The 20089-nt window shown below is 45.5% G+C and overlaps 1 long non-coding RNA gene across 1 annotated transcript; it reads right to left on the bottom strand.

Annotated features, from left to right (window-relative positions):
* Positions 1-295: 295 nt before the first annotated feature.
* LOC142451340 (uncharacterized) lies at positions 296-19267 on the bottom strand. Its single transcript, XR_012784986.1, has 3 exons — positions 18915-19267; positions 18678-18801; positions 296-1245 (listed from the first exon to the last, which is right to left on the bottom strand). It is a non-coding gene; the product is annotated as an uncharacterized LOC142451340 (long non-coding RNA).
* Between the last annotated feature and the right edge of the window lie 822 nt (positions 19268-20089).

Below are 20089 nucleotides of genomic sequence, written 5' to 3'. Positions count from 1 at the left end.
CTCCCCTCTGACCCGCCCAAGACTGCCATAGGTTGAAACCCGCTCATGGGCAAGTGTTCTGATTTTTTAGTTTGGTCCAAAGTGACTTAATCTCAGGATCGTACTTTCAGGATCTGTAAAATTAAATGTGACAATTCCACCAGGTAACTGGCTTTTAAAGGTTCAAAGCACCTAGCACGGCACTTTAGAAGAGAGTGGGCATTTGATCAATAGTCACAATCATCACTATTCTGAGTACATGAGAAAGCGAGAGGCAGAAATGTTGAAACAATTCTAGTACTTGACTAACCTTTCAACAGTTTCTTCATATGATCCATCATCGTCTCTGATTATGTGCGCAGCATACAGATCAGATAGTATGGTGGGAAGATGGAACCCCAATGCAAACCTCTCCTGGTTTGTAACCATGCTGTATGTCCTTGTTCTGTTCACACAACTGCCTTGATTCGTGTGCAGGGTCTTCATGAACACAATGTAGCGTTCTGGGATTCCGATTCTTCTCAAGGATATCCATCGTGTGCTACGGTTCGCACCGTCGAATGCCTTAGCATCGTCAATAAGACACTTGAAGAAAAACAGATGCATTTGTATGATGGTGCTGGCAAAGAATATTGAAAGTACCGTGAACTTCCAAAAGAACAAACCCATCTGTCTGGGAAGAGGTACAGCCAGAATGCTCCTTACATGGCAACGATGCAAGAGACTTTGTCTCAGGACTTTGGACATGTTGTCAGGAGAGACCAGTTCCTGGAGAAGGGCAGTCTCGGGACAGCAACCAAAACAGGGAGACCTTCAATAAGATGGCATGACACAGGAGCTGCACTGATGGGGTGCAACATCAGAGCATTAGTGGGGATGGAGCAGGACTGGGCAGTGTTTCTATGAGTCTGAACCGACTCCGCCCCTAGCAACAGCAGCAGCATCAACAACAGCAGGACCTCCTCCTGATGAAATTCAACAGCAAAGTCTAGGCACTCAACAGTAATGGACATCCTTCAAAGCCGGAGGTTGGAATGTAGATGGAATTTCAATCCAAGAATGGGTGAGATGTTTGGGGTTTCCCCCACCCCAAAGGTGGACTCGATGTTCTTTCTCTCCTTTGTTCTTCTCTCATAAGAACTGGCATTGTTGTTCAGGTTTCCCGGGGGATTGATGACAAGGTCCAACCATCACACACCAGGGGAGCTTCGGGAAAGCCCCGCAGTAATTTTCAGGCCGCTTCCCCAGAACCTGTTGCAGCCCCTCCTAGGGAAAGAAAGCAAAGGTGGAGAGCAGGTCTTGAAATGCAACTTGTCAAATGTCACGTGCGAAAGCAAAGCTGAAAAGAAATCTATGCAAGCATGAAATATCAACAGGAACAAGTTCAGCCTAGGCCATTCGGGAAAGTTACCTTGGTTTCAGACACCCCAAAAATTGATAGCCCAGAAATACACCTGGAGGATGACTTTGCCTTCATTCGCATAACCAACCTGGTACGATTTGTTCCGCTCCAACGCGTGGCGGGCCCCAGGTGTGTCCAAGTTGACCGGTGCATCCTAGGGCTTCCCAGGGCCGGTGGCTCTCAGAAGTGCACCGGCAGGCCTCTCATCGGAGGCCTCTCTGAGTGAATTCGAACCTCCAGTCCTTTCGTGTAGAACAGCGAGCCTTAATGATTCACCCACCCAGGGGCTCCCCCCCTCCCTTCACACACCCTCCCTACTGAGGACTTGCTAGCTGCCATTCTCCACATAGTGAATCTTCAGTGGCCTTGGGAGAAAATTCTACCTTGTTTTTTCTTCCGTGGTGTTTGTCGTGTATTTTTCTCCCTGAAGGCAGACGGGGCATTGAAGTAGAAACAGACCAAGCAAAACAAATGAAATTAAAAAGACTCTACTTCACAGAAGCTTCCGCGGTTTATCCCCAGGGTCTCTCTTCTGTACAAAGATACGAGGGTTTGTCTGACTCCAGATGAGGACCATCTTCCTTCCGGGCAGCGTTCACAGTAGTCACTGCAGTTCATGCATTTCTCCATCTATTTGTCGGACAGCACGTTCCTGGGACTGCACAATAGTCTATCCCCTTGGGACACCAGTTGTCTCCAACCCGGAAGACGTGACCTTCATTACAGCAGGAGCTGGAAAGAGTGGCATTTTCTGTTGGTCTGTTAAACAATGCGGCATCTTGTTCTGCATTGGCCTCTGGCTCCAGCCATTCCTGTGCTCCTCTAAATCACCCTTGGAAACATGGCCCAAGACTTTTTTTTTTTTTTTGGGAGGGGGGGCGTTTCTACAACTGGTGGTGGATAATGATCCTGCTGAAATGCTGTCAGAGTCCTTGTTGTTGGATAGAAAATATGGTGTTTTGCTCATTGAAGGAGAGATTTGTGGGGCTTAGAATTTAACCATACCCCAAGAATTGACTCTTTGTCCTCAATTCCTGAGGGATTACCCCTAAAACCTTGGCTTTTTCCCTATGGCTTTGGTGTCTTTTATGAAGACCTCATACCATACCTAATTAATAGTCTATGTCACTTAGGTGACTCGGGTGAGGCTGGTCATGTCTGAGCGTCCCACCTGATGACACCACCTGTGTCAGTCTGGGTAGACTAGAGAAACAAACTCATGAACACACATATACATGTGTATAAGAAAGAGGTTTATATCAAGAGCAATTGAACATGGAGAAAACATCCCAGCCCAGTCCAGATCAAGTCCATAAGTCTGATTTTATCCCATATGTCCAATACCAATCTATAAATTCCTCTTCAGACTCACGAAACACATGCAATGATGCAGAATGCAGGACAATCACAAGCCAGTGGGTAGACATTCTTTGGATCCAGTGGTGTTGTAAACATCTCAGTGCTGGCAGGGGTCTCCATGTGGATTCTCCAGTTCCCAAGGCACAAGGTCTATCAGTGTAGTGCCACGTGTCTGGTCAATGGAACGTCTCCAAGGGAGTGAGCAGAGAGAGAACGTGTCTCCCATTTCCCAGGAAGAAAACACAGGTGTTCCCAGGATTCTCAGGAGAAAGCCATGCCCACACAGAGGCCTCATTGGCTGTGATTTGATTGACAGACTGGACTCCACCCCTTCACTGTTAATCCTCTCAAGTCCCAAATTGACACCAGATGATGTAACCACCACACCGCCTGATAACTCCATAGCCAGACAGATCCTCCTCAGGATACGCCCTTATAAGGACCACCTTTTGATGGCACGTGAGAAAGAGCATTAGACACTGAACCTCTGTGAGCTTCCTGGTTGAGGAAAGACATCGGCTCTCAGGAAGGTGACACATCCTCATCGGGGTACAGAAGCTCCCTGCTGGAAATCCTTTGCGACCTCGTCCTATCCTAGGCATCTCTCTTCTTTAGGCTGATTCTGACTTATCCTGGTTAATGAAGCTATCACTGTAATTATAGTGGTTTCTATGAGTCCCATTGCATTAACACACCCTCGGGGGGGGGGGCGTAGTAGGAGCCAACAAGTTAGAAGTGAGGGTGCTGGGAACCTGAGCTAGAGGCTGGCATCCTAAAGGAGTAATAGGCAAGCCCTGAATGCTGAGGCAGCAGAATTGAGGGGATCCCTGGGAACGTTCATGCTTGTGACTGGTATTTGAGATTGGGACCAACCTGGCCATCTGGAGGATGGTGTCCTTTCACTGTGGCATCTGGCCAAGCTCTGGGTGCTTCCAAAGCCCCTCCATACCCTGTGGGGGGGGGGTAGAGAAAGCAACCCAATGCCATCATGCTATTTCCAACTCATAGTGACTATATCACAGTGGTTCTTAATCTGTGGGTGGTGACCCCACTGGGGGTCGAACAACACTTTCACAGGGGTCACCTGATTCATAACAGTAGCAAAGTTACAGTGATGATGTAGCAACGAAAATAATGTTATGGTTGGGGGGTCACCACCCCATGAGGAACTGTATTAAACAGTTGCAGCGTGAGGAAGGTTGAGAACCACTGCACAGCGTTTCTGAGACTGTAGATCTTTACCAGAGTAGCCACCTTGTGAAGTGGTTTTGCAGTTAGTAGCCCAGTACCTGGCCCACAGTGCCATGAGGGCTCCTCTCCAGTGGTTAGTGTCAAAGAGGAATGTGCTGAAGTTGGTGTTAAAACAGAAGTGGGAAGGAGGGGATTTTGAGTCACGTTGATTTGATTATTATCCTACTAAGGGCTCACTGTGAACCCAAAGCTCCCCCGGTGTGACGATGAAAAGCCCTTTCGCAAAGTGAGCCGAGCCCCGCAGTGAGAGCGCCACCCCCACCCCCCGGAAGGCAGCGGACCCTGGCTTAGTCAGGAATGAACCGGATCACAGAAGAATATAACTGAACCTGACACATTCTTATTAGAGCGGCTGAAACAAAAGCACATATGGATCTTTCTGAATCATTGAACACATACTGCTTGATAAATTATATTCTCCTTTGAGGTGCATGGGAATGTCTTAGCTGGTAATAGCTGTCCTTAGCTCTGGGTGGCTACATTCACCATCCAGAGATGGATGCAAATGGCAGGCGGAAACAGTAGCTGTCCACCTCTCAGAAGTTATGTAAGGTAGCAGAACAGGGACCCCGGGTGGTCCCTCTCCACATGCCTGAAGTACCCCCCTTAGCAAGCCATAAAGACTATGTGGGCATGCTCCAAATTTAGGCCCTGAGTCAGGTGGGCAGTACACGTGGGTGGGCCCAAAGTAGGCCTGGTGGGCTTAATTCAGCCAAGATCTTGGACCAGTCCTCCCAGCCCAAGACCTCAAATACCAGGACCTTGAGACCGCCAGGCCCTTCAGCTGCTTCTCTGCCTTCCGCCTGGCCATGCTGTGGTCTCTCTCTCTGGTGTCAGGCTACCACGTGTGGGGGTGCAGTCCCAGGAGGTTGCCCCTGCTCAGTGACCATAAAACCTGAAACTTCTTCCATCCTTCATAAAAACCCACTTGGGTCACAAACCAGGATTCGGCATGGGTTCTTTCTCATGGGAAGCCAAGAACCGAGGTATTTCCCACCTGAGAAACTTAACAGTTTGTCTTCACAGAGACTTAGCTGCCTAAGACCAAACCCATTGCTAGTGAGTCTGTTCCCACTCAGAGCAACCTTCTATGACAGCACAGAACTGCCCCAGAGGGCTCTCAAGCTGTTGATCTGTACAGAAGCCGGCTGCTACATCTTCTTCTTCTGAGAGGCTGGTCAGTTTGAACTGCTGACCTTGTGATTAGCAGACAATTGCTTGAAGCACAACATTCCCATGGTTCCTAAGGATTAGCTAAGCAAACCTGATTTTGTAGCTCAAGACACCAATGACTTTTCTAGAGCTACTCCCATCCGGGAGAAAATAGGAACTCGGCTCATGTTGACAAGACGAAGACACAGGGCGTGAATCTTTTTCTTAAGGCTGGGTCTCTTTGACCTTGTTCTCTGTGAGGTATTGGTGATTACGTGGTTCTTCTAACCTTGATTTGGACAAGGAAATATCGTGAAAGAAATGGACCGAGTGGGGTCAGACCAGACCATTACAAAAGGGCATCCCCACAGACAAGGCATCAGGTGAACTTCCAGATCTCCAGGCCTATGTATCAGAAAGCGCCTGTGTTAGTCTGGTTCTTGCAAGTATTGGAAACACACTTTGAGTGACATAAAACACTCACTGCCATAGGATCGGGTCGACACTTTAGGGCAGGGTAGAACTGCCCCTGTGGGTTTCCAAGACTTTATGGGAGTGGAAGGCCTCATCTTGCTCTCGTGGCGTGCTTGGTTGTTTTGAACTGCTGACCTTGTGGTTAGCAGCCCAAGTGTAACCCACTCTGCCGCCAGGACTCGGGCCATCATAAAAGCACATCAGATGAGTTCACACAGTTGACCAGCAAAGCTGGAGGTCCAGACTCTCCCACACACAGACCACACCACTGGCCTTTGGGAACTGGAGCTGCCCTGCTTCTGTGTGTCACTCCGAATTCAAAATTCCAGTCAGAGTATGTGATAGGTCAAGTGGAACCATGTTGTCCCACTTTAGGGGCACGGGGACAGGTACCTTTCTTGGCTTATCTGTTAGGAGTCAGGGTGGTCCTGATTCTCAGTGGAATCTCTTCAAAAAGAAAGAAGGCGAAGTACAGAGGAAGGTAGGGAGAGAGTAATGACGAATTTAAACAAATATTCACATGAGAACCTCTCATAATTTGGTGGGTGGGTACAGTGTATGTCGATTTGCATAAGAAAAGTGGCAGTATCCTCTCCCTACCATCTTCTCTTGCCTCAAATTTCTCTGTATTTTTGAAAAAAAAAATTCTGATACAAAATTTCACCTGTTCTTCAAACATCTCTGGGGAAAATCTGCCCCAAAACATTGTCCTGATTTCTCTTTGATGCTGAAGTTTTACATTGCCTCTAAAAAAGAGAGGAAGGTTACTTTAAAATGAAATTGTCTGAACTGTTTAAAGAGAAGAAAAGTTTTGCAGTGATTTTTGAAGAGCAATAATGAAAGAAACGTCTAGTCTCCCCTTCTTCTTCTGCATGGGGGGAAAAAGTGTCTAGCTCCTTAATTTCTTAGGCCAGCTTTTAGTTATTTCCTTCTTCTCAAAAGGGCAATGGGGGGACTATACAGACAAAACCAAAGCATAAACAAAGCTAACTAAAATATTCTCTAGAGTCATGAGACAAAGTTTTACTCTGCTTTCAATAATAAAATGGGTCCCTAAAGTATTCAGATTGTTGGATTTGTAGGAAGGGATACAATCTTAGAAAAAAAGAAAGTGTGTGTGTGTGTATATATATATATATATATATATATATATTATATATATATATCCTTTGTACTTTTTACAAAGCATATACCATCAATAAACCCTCCCCCAAATGGATGTCTGCTGGCCTCGCTTCCAGTCGCTGTCATTGTTAGGTGCCATCAAGTTGGTTCCAACCCATAGCAACCCCGTGCCCAACAGGATGAGACACTGCCTGGTCCTGTGCCACCCTCACCATTGTTCCTAGGCCTGAGACCATTGGTAGAGCCACTGTGTCAATCCATCTCATTGAGGGTCTTCCTCTCCCTCACTGCCCAGAGAGGCTACAAACTAGGGGATACCTGAATTCTTTGAGTGGAGGTCCCACACAGGAGGGGTTAACTAATGCATCTCATGGATGGGATACCTGGTGGGGGGGAGGAGGGGGGCAAACCAAAGACTGCAAACTCCAGTAGCTTCATCCTCAACACAAGTTCTCAGTCTGAACCACCCTTCCCATTCCGTCAGGATTGTATTTGCTCACCATACTTGTTCAGTCTGCTTGCTGAGCAAATCATCAGAGAAGCTGGATTATATGAAGAAGAATGTGGCATCAGGATTGCAGGAAGGTTTGGAAACAACTTGTGATCTGCAGATGACACTGGCTTGCTGACTGAAAGTGAGGAGGACTTGCACCTTTTGCTGATGAAGATCATAGCGGTTGGGATGGATGACAACTTGATGTAAAGAAGACCCAACCCCTCACAACTGGACCGATAGGTGATATCCTGATAAATAGGGGAAAGATTGAAGTTGGCAAGGATTTTATCTTGCTTGGATCCATAATCAATGCCATGGAAGCAGCAGACGAGAGATAAAGACATATTGCATTGGGTCAATCTGTTCCACAAGTCTTCTTTAGAGCAATGAAGATCAAGGATGTTACTTTGAGGACTAAGGTGTACCTGACTCTAGTCATGGCTTTCTCCATTGCTTCCTATGTATGTGAAAGTTGAACTTCAAATGAGGAAGAATCAATGCGTTCAAAATTGTGGTCTGGAGAAGATTAGTAAAAGAACCACGGGCTGCTAAAAGGACGCACTGATCTGTCTTGGAAGAAGTTTGACCTGAGTGCTCCTTTGAGGCAAAGATGGCAGTCCTTCGTTTTACGTACTGTGGACCTGTTGTCAGGGGAGACCAGTCCCTGGAGAAGGGCATCATGTTTGTTAAGCAGCGAACAAGAGGAAGGCCCTCAACGAGATGTACTGACACAGAGGCTGCATCACTGGCTCAGGTAAAGGAACCATTGTGAGGTGGCACAGGACCGTGTGGTGTTCTGTTTTGTTGTGCAGCAGGGTCTCTATGGGTTGGGGCCGACTTGATGACCCCTAACAACAGCAACATAATGACTGCAAAGGGATGCTCCTTGCAATTACTGGGTTTCCGTCACCTGTGGGATCTGTATGTTCAGATGGAGTCACTACATGGTCTCATTTAAAGACTGAGCATCGAGGGTTTGCTCTGTGAGCAGTGTGTTGGTTTGTTATGATGTGCCCCGGGTATAATTAAGCCTTGGTTTTAAAATGACAGAAATTGAGTAGTTAAGGTTGTCTTTGTAGCAGCCGGGTGAGAATGTTTTATATGAATTTTGTGTTGTGCTGTGGCTATGTAGATTATGAAGGGGGCCTGGTGACGCCATAAAAGTGCCCAGCTGCTAACGAAGAGGCTTGCCATTTGAACTCAACAACCCACCCCTTGGGTGAAAGATGGACAGCCTGATTCCACAGTCCTGGAAATATTATAAGGCCAATCACCTCTCTCCTCGAAGGCCATTATGAGTCACAATTCACTAGACGACAATGGGTTTTGTTTTAGGGCCTAAGCTAAAAATATGCAGTCTGCCAAGTCTTGTGTATATGAACTGATGCAGGTGTAACCTATGGTTTGACCAAACACTATTCCTACTTGGCAACTATATTTTTCAGAGGAATTTCAGTATCCAGTTGACCCCAACTTATGGGAACCCACTGTGTGCCATAGTGGAACTGTGCTCTCGGGGTTTTCCCGGTCCGAGGTTTGAAAGCAGAGCGTGGGGCTCTCTTCCAAGGCACCGCTGGGCCGATGCAACCTCCCAGCCGTGGTGAGCGACGAGTGCCTTGAGCACTTGCGGCAGTCGCGCAGCTGTCTTAGCAGCACCTGGAAAGGCCTGCGAGCCAGGGAAAGAAAATGCGACTAAGGGCTACGTTTCGGTTGAAAACAATTCAACCAAATTATTTTGTGAACAAATAGGCAGCAAATTACAAGCCGTGTAGTCCAGCACAGATATGAGATTACCTACTGCGAGTTTTTGCACTCAATTTGGCTGGGCCAGGATTCTCAGTGGTTTAGCAATTGAGGTGCCTTCCGTAAAGTGATATGATACAATGTAATCAATTCTAGGAGAGAGGAATTACTCAGTCATACCCCTGATGATGTCTCCACGGGGTCATGGCATACTTGATATTTAAGTGGATGTAGTGGGGAGCGTCTCTCTTCTTGCTGGCCTGGATTCTGCATCTAGCACATCAGCTTCTGGCTTTTGAGCTTGTTGGGAGCCACTAGAGCCTGCTGACCTTGGATTCATTCAACTCTGCCAGCCACAGATCTTCTAGCACGCACTAGCCTGTGGCTTTCCTTCTTTATCTTCCTGCTTCCTGGCTCATCATCCCCCATGAGTCAGGAGAAGCCATCAGCTTAATTTCTGACCCACAGACTTGAACCAGACTGGACTTACTTGCTTCAACAATTGTGTGAGCCATTTTTTCTAATATAGAGCTCTCTGTTTATATATCTATACAAGCAACACTGTGTTTGCTTCTCTAGAGAACCCAGCATACCAATCAATTCTCTTTTGGTAAAAACTTTGGCCAAAAGTGCTGGACCCTGAATAGTGTTGCCACCGAACCAACTTAGCTATTGTTTCCTGTGTCCATTGCTCCCAAACAGGGATGGTGCCTGGAAGAAACAACTGCTACACCGTCATTAGAGCCACGTACACAAGAATCTTTGCAGATTAGTCTTAGTATCAGTCATTAAAATAATGGCCACCAAAATGCAAGTCATACACAAATTCCTCATCTAGCTTGCTGAATTCTCAACGCTTCCTTAATCATAAACTCTTCAGTAGTGAATGCTGGTCTAAAAGCTTTCCAGAGCGTTCATTAATGTCATTGAAAAGAATTCTCCGTCTTGTTACTTGATTACCAAACGTGTAGCCCGGAGTACAAATGTTTAGCTCTAGAACACTGACGGTTGCCAGTGGCTACTACACAAATCTTTGCGGCACAGGGGCTGCAAATGATGTGACATTTTGTTTCAGAGCTTTCCATCTGGAGAGCAATGTAGTGTCATGTGCAAGGGGGCCTCAGGATGAGACAAACCCTGACAGTTGCTAGCTGTGTGATCTTGATCAAATTATATTAAATCTCAGAACCTCAGAGCTTACGATGCCTGGTATGTGTGATTGGCACGCAATGAGCACTCATGAAGTGGCTGCTGTTTCTATTATTTCTTCAGAATGTTCCGTCATGCAGACATGGCCAGAGGCTAAGGAAAAACTATGCTTTAGTTGAAAAATGATACTGTCCCGTTTGGTTGCTGCATAAAGAAGACTCTATTTGTCTAAAATATTTTCTTACTGAAACCTTAATATCTTCCCCAAGAATGGAATCACTTGCTCCAAAGCTGGCTCACTGGGTTATCTGAGAAATCATGTTATTTCTGACTTCTGTGTTATATAAAATAACAATAATTTGAAAAACACATACAAATTAATTGCTATTCTTATTTTTAGGCTAGTTGACTGGACCATTCTATGAATATTGCGTTAGTCCCCTCAAAACCATGTAATTAGGAGCTAATACAGATATCGTTGTCTTCCACAGTTCAGTCACATCGAGCCGTATTGTACAAGTGCCACCACAGGCAATTTCAAAGCATTATTTTCCTTCTTGAGCTCTTTGATATCAGCCCCCCTTTGCCCCATCCTCTCCCTTGTGCCCCCCAGGAACCCTTATTGTACTTGCTGTCTCTATAGTTCCATCAATCCTGGGGTTTATATCCTACCAAACAGAACAACAGAGAACCAAAATCCCAGAGGGTGACCTCCAATGGAAAAATCCATGTAAGCTAAACCCCAAGATGAAACAAACAAACAAGCAAAACCCGAGAAAATATTGAAAACCAGATCAGGTCCAGCATGCTTCAGAGGGGGAATCAACTGAGAAGGTTTTAAAGCTGTTCAACTCTGGTTTATCTTTCTGATCTAAAGCCATTGCCCTCTGATAGGTCACCAGTTTCTTCCCATCCCTCCATTGTGAATAGAGGGACATCAACCGGAAGCAGGTTTTCTGTGTAGATGCTAAAAATGTGGCTTGGGTTCCCACTGTCATCCATAGCTTTCTGTACACCAGAATCTCCCAGATAAGTTCACTGCTCTTGTTACTTGCCATAGTGCTAGCTAGCATCATTCAGAGTGGCCCGATACAGAAGGAAAGGATGCCTACATCGGTGCCGTAGTCATGACCACTGGTCCGTTGGACCCACTGCCGTGGCTGCTGCGCCACGCCCACTGGGGGCTTTCCTTCATTTATGTTGCATGCGCCCACCCCTCTTTTGAAGCAAAACATTGTGCCCTTTTCTAGTAACTGGTCTTTGCTGGTGATGTGTCTGAAGTATTTTGCTTGTCTTATTTTTTCTGAGACTTATCCGTTTGTTCTTCCAGAAGCCCACTGTATATTCAGTAGTCTTCACCATTCTGAGACAGTTCTTCCTCTGGCTTCCTTTTATTCACTATACCGCTTTTAGCTGGCTATAAGTCTACTGGAAAAACCTTGACTTAGGGAAGATGCCCTAAAGGTTTTGCTGCTTCTGTATTGCTCAGGCCCCGAGAAATCAGTGCACCTCCTCCAGGTAAACTGCTTCAATGCGGAAGGCCCATACAGGTGACGGTCCATCCTGTTTGCATCCCGTGCTCAGTGCCATATTGGAATGGTGCACTTCCACAGCCAAGGGAAAGGTAGAGTGTATCCTGGGCCTTACTAACTGTCTGTTCTTAAAGAAGCTGTATTTGGAGAGAAATGGAAAGGGAAACATGTCTGACAATAGAAAGAAGGCCATGTGAAACACAAGAGAAGAATGAAAGGTTTTTTGACAATAATTTTTTCATCAGTCAGCCTATATTTAAAGGGTATTCAAGTGGAGGAAGGTGGGTGGCAACCTTGATCATGGAGATATTAACTTGACACTTGAACACACTGGCCAGCCAGGCTTAGCATTAGTACCGCCAGTTTTGTTGGCTACACTGCCACAGGAAGTGACTGCAGCACCCGTGAATTGAGCTTGCCTAAAAAGTTCAAACTGAACGAATCCATTTTTCTAGGCCTACATCCAAGTGATAACGAAATATAAAAGAGTGAAGAATAAGTCAACCGACACTATAATAAGGAAGCAAGTAGTCAAAACCTAAATGTAAGGTTTTTCAGCAGGATAAACGACACTTTCTCTAGCAAACGAATGACATGAGTGAAAAAATGCCTGCAGATATAGGAAGGCATCCTGGGGTGGTGTGTTAGTTCAGGTAGACTAGAGAAACAAACCAAGGGAGACTCATATATATATATACAGGAAAGAGCTTTATATGAAAGAGTAATTGTATATTAAGAGAACATCCCAGCCCAGGCCAGATCAAGTCCCTAAGTCTGATATTAGCCCATATGTCTGATCGCAGTCTATAAATTCCTCTTCAGACTCACGCAGCACATGCAATGACGCTGAATGCAGGAGGATCACAGGATAGTGGGTAGAAAGTCTTGTGCATCCAGTGGTGGTGGAGGCATCTCAGCACTGGCATGAGATGCCTCCACAGTGGTGGTGGAGGCATCTCAGCACTGGCATGTCTCCTCCAGCTCTTTGACTCCACCAGTGTGTCTCCATGTGGCTTGTCAACAGGAATGTCTTTCAGGGAGACAAAGCAGAGAGTGTCTCTGGCCTCCAGCGAGCTATTTATCTCCTTAGTGCCTCCAAATGAGGTCAGCAAGCTGTGACCTGATGGGCAGGCTAAACTCCACCCCTTCACACTTAGTAGTCTCAAGTTGACACCAGATTCTGAAGCTACCACAGGTGGTATAAACCATTAAGTGTTCAGTGACTATCCAAAGATTAGGCAGTTTGAATCTACCCAAAGGAGCCTGGAAATGACCTAAGGAGCTACTTCTGAAAGTGATTACCTGGGAGGAGCCACCACTGGTCTGGTAATTTGGCATATTGTGGTGGCTTCTGTACAGCTGTCATGCTGGGAGCGATGCTGCTGGTATTTCAAATGCTAACAAGGTCACCCAACATGAAGAGAATTCAATAGGACATCCGGAAGAACAGATTACAAAGGAAGAACAGGTGGCGAGAGGGTTAATGTTAACTGTGCCAACCTGGTTGATAAACACCTGTGGGGTTAATTGAAGAGCAGAGGGATAAATGGCTTGGAGAGCCTCACCTTTCTAGTCCTCAGGTTTCTTGCTTTGTAATGGTTGGTCCAGGGTGCAGCTGCCTTAGCAGTTCCCTGCTTCAGCTTGCAGGGCTCACTTCCTGCAAGATATCTGCAAGGAGAAGCCGCATGGGCCTACCCTGATGCAGCCCTGGGTGCTGGGGCAGTCGTGTGGAGACTCCTGCCAGTGCTGAGATCTTACACATTCACTGAAGTGGCTTTCCTCCTGCAGTCAGCGTCATTGCGTGTGTTTTGTGAGATGGAGGATTTTGTGGACTGGTGTTGGACATATGGGTTAATGGGTTAACATTGGGCTTGTAGGCTTGGGTTGCACTGGGTTGGGATGTTTTCTTTATGTGTACTTAACCTTTACATAAAACTCGCTGTTATGCATGAGTTTCTGTGAATTTGTTTCTCTAAAGTACCCTAACACATAATGGTACCTTGGGAGTGGGGTACTGGAGAAACAAATCATAAGATAGAGAGCACATGCTTGTTTGACCTCTCCGTCATGGAAGTTTTTCTTCTTTGTCTAGCCAGAGGTCAGATAAAGCCACACTATTTACTTGGTTGTTTTTCTGGGGGAACTATGGGAAGTCGGAAAATAGAAAGTTTGTAAGTCCACTTGCTTCAGCCATTAAAATTTGATCTTTAGATGGGTTTAGGCCATACCTGTAAAAAAGCTTTGAGAAGATATGCCCCACCCTGTGTAGTTTGATTTGGGGGGTGCCAGCCCTCATCACTCATCACGGGTTCAGTAAGCACAATTGTATGGTTGAGACATGTAAATATTAAAGTCATCGAGAGCATGAGAGATAAAAGAGATATTGCAATAATGGAGTCAGACACATTTCATAGTAGCATTCTCACCTCAGCCCTGCTTGATGGTCCATATGGAGAGAGGGGGAAGGGAAGGAGGGCAAGAAGAAGGAGAATAGGGGAGGGAGAACAGGAGAGGAGAGGAGAGGAGAGGGGGAGGAGAGGGGGAGGAGAGAGAGAGAGGGAGGGGGAGGGAGGGAGGGAGAGGGAGAGAGAGAGAGATCTATCACTAACCCAGGCCTATATACCTTTGGGGGCGTGTAAGCACACTAATTACTGGTAAAGACATACGTTACAGGAAGGGGTTGTACTACAGGTTATACAGCAATGAGAGGGGGACAATCTAGGGAAATGCACGCAATAAGAAGAGGAGGGATTGGGGGTATACATGTGACAAGATGGGTGGATCCTAGATTTAGATGGCAGCTTAATTTTGACCTGTTCTCTGGATCTCCATAGGAACCATTATCAGTAGGGTGTGAACTCCACCTAAGGGAACCAAATCAATGACTGCAGCCCTGTCCATTGTCCTTAACAGCAGGGTGCGGGGGCCCACTGCAGTCTGGCAACTGATCCCCCTCAGGGGGGATGCCTACAGGCATCTGACCTCCCCCCACAACCCAGTGCTTTGGAGTACTCAGGAACCAATGGTCTTTGTCAGAAACTGGAAAAAATTTGGAGCCATGAAGAAAAATCTTCTCTCGGACTGAATGTTAAAGGGAACCTGTGAACAGGCTTGCTAGGTGACCACCTGGATCTACTTGTTGAACGGAAGTGGGAGAAATGCAGCAATAAAGAGCCAGGTTGAGTTTGGCCCCTGACACCTGTGGACTTGGTTTAGAGGAAAACGAGAAGAGGAGAGTGGGTTGACTGGTCTAAGGTTCATGACCTGGCATGAGGGGGCTAGGTTTGTGGAGTGTTGTTGAGAGCCCATGGTCTAAAGGCAAGGCAACCAATGGACACCCTGTGGAGGCTGAGTGAGGTAGCCCACAATTGAGTTAAACAGAACCCGACCAGCTGGACTTTTTTGAGCCTGTGAACTGGTGCAAATTGTTGCTGAGTTTATGCATGGCCTGTCCAGGTTTGAATTTGCTTATAGATGCAGACTTCACAAGGTTCCAACTGGAATGAAGTCTCTTCATGTAGAAAAATATGATTGTCTTCTCAGAGCATTGGGTTGATGTAAATGGCAGTATATAAATTGGATACCCAAAATTTGGGGAGATAAAGGCATGAAGTGGTTGGCTTACAAACTTTCATAGGTGGGGGAAAAATGTCACAGGATTATAGGGTTAAGGTGGTGTTACTTAATTTGCAATTGTGAAGCTAAAGAATTATGTACAGGTGCCAGGATGGCAAGGAGGGGATTGAGTTAGTTTGTTTATGCCAACATGGCCAATAAACACACGTGGGATTAATTGAAGGACAGAGGACTAAATGGCTCAGTAAATCTCGCCTTTCAAGTTCTCCGGTCTCTTGCTCTTTGATCATCAGACCAGTGTGCAGCTGCCTTGCTTGTTCTGTGCCTCAAGTTGCAAGCTACACTACCTGTGGGACACCTAACCCATGGACTGTGATGCTGTAATTTGAGGTTCCTTCAAGACCTGCTTTGCCACACAATTGGAATTTACATCTCTTGAGCTGGGGACTGTCGGACCCTGTCATCTAGCTGACTGTTGGTGACCTGCCTTGCTGTTTGCTGCCTGTGCCCGGATAGCCTGAATTGCTCTACAGAGGACTACCTGGCGGCCCTCCAGACTTGAAGGACTGCCAGTGTCTCACAACTGTCTCACGGGAGTGAGTTGCACTGAGCCATTTGTATTGCTTATAATTTAATTAGCTGTTTATTTCTTATGTTATATATCTATCTACATAAATATATAAAAATTATTAGCAATCTGGTTTTGTCTCTCTTGGGAACCCTATCTAACACAGGTGATTTTTTTCTCCCCCCCCCCAGAGGCTATACGATTAAAACAACATAGCATAGTATTTAAATATTTTATGCAGACTTTGTTTGGAACCCAATAAAAATTAACTAGGAAAGGACATTTTGAGACTATAAGGGGGGTTTAATATTTCCTGAAATTAACCCTATGCTTCCACAACAGATCTGTTTGTCCTTTTGAAAGTCCATGGTACTTTGTTTTTTAATATCTGTAAGAATGGTTCATTGTTATGTGTTATTGTTGTTTTTCTTAAATGGGGTGGGGTGGGGATGGGGGGTGAGAAACTTTTAGTTACAAGTGCATCCTGAATATTTAAGTGTGAAAGGACACAATGACGAGGATATGCTTTAAAGCAGAGCAACAAAACAAGCAAACAAAACGATGGCAGGAAGGCATGTCTAGTATGATTAGTAAAACGATATATGCTGAAGCCAGGTGAGGGCTCCAGGGAGGTTTAGCATATAATTCTGTACACCGATTTAATCTCTGGTTTCCACTAATTGCTGGATCTAATAATCTAACATTACAGAGAAGATCGGTGTTAAAACCTGGCCCTTCCTTGGACATTCATGATATGAACACAGTTTTTCAACATTTCATGGAAAGTATTCCTATTACCAGCCCCCCTTGAAATGTCATTGCGAGCCTTTATAATCCTTCATGATAAATGTACTCAGTGTGTCCTGGAAACTACTGGAAGATGGAGAGCCTGTGGCACAAAAAAATAATGAAATGAACTGATTTTGTTACCAATGCGCTGTGATAGATTGGAACCACCGATATAATCAGATAGCACGTGAGAAAGAATGTTCTTTGAAAGGAGATACCTACAACACTATCTATCCCCACATTATCTCTGGATAACAGGGCAAGATCAGGCTCAGCTCTAGCACTTATTTTAATATGTTAAATGTTTTAAACTACCCAGAACACTAAAGAGGAAATATGATTCCTGACAAAAATGTGATCCCCACCCCTCCATCTGTCTCAGCTGAGCAGCTGGTCTTGTGTCTAAATAGCTCCTTTACAGTGAGGACACAGAATGGGTCAAGTCCAGGAAATTAGGATACATGACCACCACAAAGAACATTACTAAGAGAAGAGACACATCCAAGCTTGTAGTAAGCCAATACAGACTAATTTGGACAAAGATAAAATACTGTATTAACAGCTACTGGACTGAGGAATAGGCATAAGCCTAAAGTGTTCTCTTAATGTGTTTTAAATGCACGTTCGTGGCATTGGTGCTGGGGATGGCCTATGAAAATGTCCTCTGGCGTATCCTTAGGAAACCTCTTCTACCACCCTACTAAGTGAGCCAAACGCAGCCCAGGGGATTAACCTCACCAAAGAGGTGTGCTGTAGGCACAGCCATAATGATCTCATTTTCAGAGCTCTATAGGCTAATATCGAGATCTTCTATTGAGCTGGAAGCCCGTAGCCACTAGTCTTTAAACATCAACCCAGAGTAAACAGATGCTACCACCACATCTGGATGCCCAAATTCCCACAGAGTGACACTTTATGTCACATAGAATGTTTAGTTCTGTATTTTGCAAGGGGAAGAGACGCAGCAATCTGCTTCTCTAAAGATTAACAGAAGCCTTTGAAAACTGGAAGGGCAATTTTCCTCTGCTGTGGTTGGACATGGAATTAGGAAGACTGAAGAATTGATGCATTCGAATTGTGGTGCTGGGGAGAAGAATATCAAAAGTCCCGTGGACTGCCAAAAGGACAACAACAACACTGTCTTGGAATAAGGTGGCCTCAGTGCTCCTGAGAGGCAAGGATGAGGAAGGAGACTTGGTCTTACAGCCTCTGGACATTGTGGTCAGGAGAGACCAGACCCTGGAGGAGGACATCATGCTTGTAGAGAGGCAGTGAAAAAACAGAGACAGGCCCCCGAGAGATTGACACAGGAGCTGGGCTCAAGCAGAGGGCTCAAGCAGAGGAACAACTCTGAGGGTGGCTCAGGAGTGGGCCGTCTTTTGTTCAGCTGTGCACAGAGTTGCTATGGATCAGAACCGACCAGATGGCAACAACATCAACAGAACCCCTGTGTGTGGAAATTGACTAGACAGCAACAGGTCTTATTGTTGTTGTTCCGTACTCTATCATAATTTTCAGGAAGAAAGTCCGTTTGCACATTTTCATTAAAAGCTTTGATTGTTCTTGATAGCACGTTACAGCTTTTCCCTTACTGGTCATGACACATACCCACTACCGGGGTTTTTGCCTTCAGTCTGCAGTCCAGCCGCACAGAAAGAGCGGGTCAATTGCCATCATCTATTTTATTATTAAGAATCTTCTCAGCACCAATGAGATTCAAGCACTAGATTTATGGAGCTCTGACAGTATAGTGGGGTATGTGTTAGGCTGATAACTATCAGGTCAGTAGTTCAAGCCCATGAGTCAATCCAAGGGAGAAAGATGAGGCTTTTTGTTCCTGTAAAGATTTATGGTCTCAGAAACTCCCAGGGATGGTTCTATTCTGTCCTATAGGCTTTGCTATTAGTTGGAATTGACTAAATGACACTGAGTTGTTTGGGTTTTATCATCGTCTTCTTTTTTTTTTTTTTGGATACTAGGTTAAGGGAAGGTTGGATACAATGAAGGACTGCTAGTATCTGCTCTGCCACAGAGGAAACGGACAATGTCTGCCCACCAAATCGGAAAAGCACAGCCACTTACCCAATTGCAATATTACAGGCCTTCCCTGTAAATAGTTCCCCAGTGATGATGCATTTCAGAGCCATGTCTTCATTAAAGTGATGCGGACATTCACTGGTGGCATCTGTCACTTGGAATTCATTCCCTGAATAAAATGTATTACAAACAAGTAACAAAGGGCGGTTGCTTTAGGACATCTGGTGCCCCCTTTATAAAAAACTGCGTATTAAAGTGTGTACATGAGAGATAGGACCCTACCTGCATTATATAGAGTCATGAGAGCAAGAGAATTTTTCCTCTATGTAATCAAAGTTCACGGGGCACAAAAGCTTTCCAGGAGACTGAAGGTGAGCTGAATATTGATTCTGACACAGCTTCCACAGGACAACCAGACACAGCATTTGAGGTACAGCCCTTTGTCAGTTCCAGTAAGAACAATTGTGCCGGATCTGTGCTCCCTGCTCTCACGAGGGCAAATCCATTCACTGCTGAGAAAAAAGAAAAAAAACACAGTCTCTGGCTGGATCTAACAACCTATTTGCTTTGTGGGCTTTAATGCTGCTGAGTAAACCTGTGATCTATCAAGCTGGTGCTGGCTGGGACGCAGTTGGCAGAGCTCTGCGGAGTGAGTGTTTCTCCAACAACTCAATCATGAGTACAAACCCATGATCAGTAGCGGAGATGAGGAGCAGACCCTCGTCTGACAGCGCTGAACATGTGAACATCCATCACCCAATCTCGCTTACATCTTTCACAATCGGATATCTGACTTAAAAAGGGACGGTTGCACCTTCTTCAGCATTCTACAGTGCCGTTTATCTGTTGCGATCTGTAGTGTTTATCTGTAGTTTAAATGCAAAAAGGAAAGGAAAATCGCTCTCTAATGTCGCATGCAAGCCTGCTTCTAGAACAAAATTAATAATAACTGACAGTGGTTCGCTCATGTTATGTAGGCAAACACTGGCTGATTTAACTCTTTACAGCTGTGGCGTAAAATATTGCAGAAGAAACATGCCGAACACCATGAACTTGGCAAAATGATATTGCTCTTCACTTTAGCAATCTCCTCTGGAGAATTCCCGACAACATTATTCTTGGCTCAGCAATGTGTGCTTTCTCCTCTAAACCTAAGCTGGTTTCGCCAGATCCGTCCATTTTCAATTTTGGTAACTTCTGCCAGGCTCTCCCTGAGGCTTGGCAGCTACCAAACTGATCATATGCCGGAGAAATTGACTCTGGGGACAGTTAACACACTGTTGACTATTTTGCTGTGCACCGAAGGCGGCTGTGACCACTCTCCTCCTGTCGTAATCGTTGGGGCCTCTATGACAGCCTTGCGCATGATTTATTTGGTGGCAGAATCTTCTGTTCTGGAAAAATAATAATAATACTGAATCTACCACCTCTCTCTCCCGTCACTGAAAAGAGCAACG

Source organism: Tenrec ecaudatus, chromosome 6, assembly GCF_050624435.1.
Source record: "Tenrec ecaudatus isolate mTenEca1 chromosome 6, mTenEca1.hap1, whole genome shotgun sequence".
Classification (NCBI taxonomy): domain Eukaryota; kingdom Metazoa; phylum Chordata; class Mammalia; order Afrosoricida; family Tenrecidae; genus Tenrec; species Tenrec ecaudatus.
This window is presented reverse-complemented; position numbering and strand designations above follow the sequence as displayed.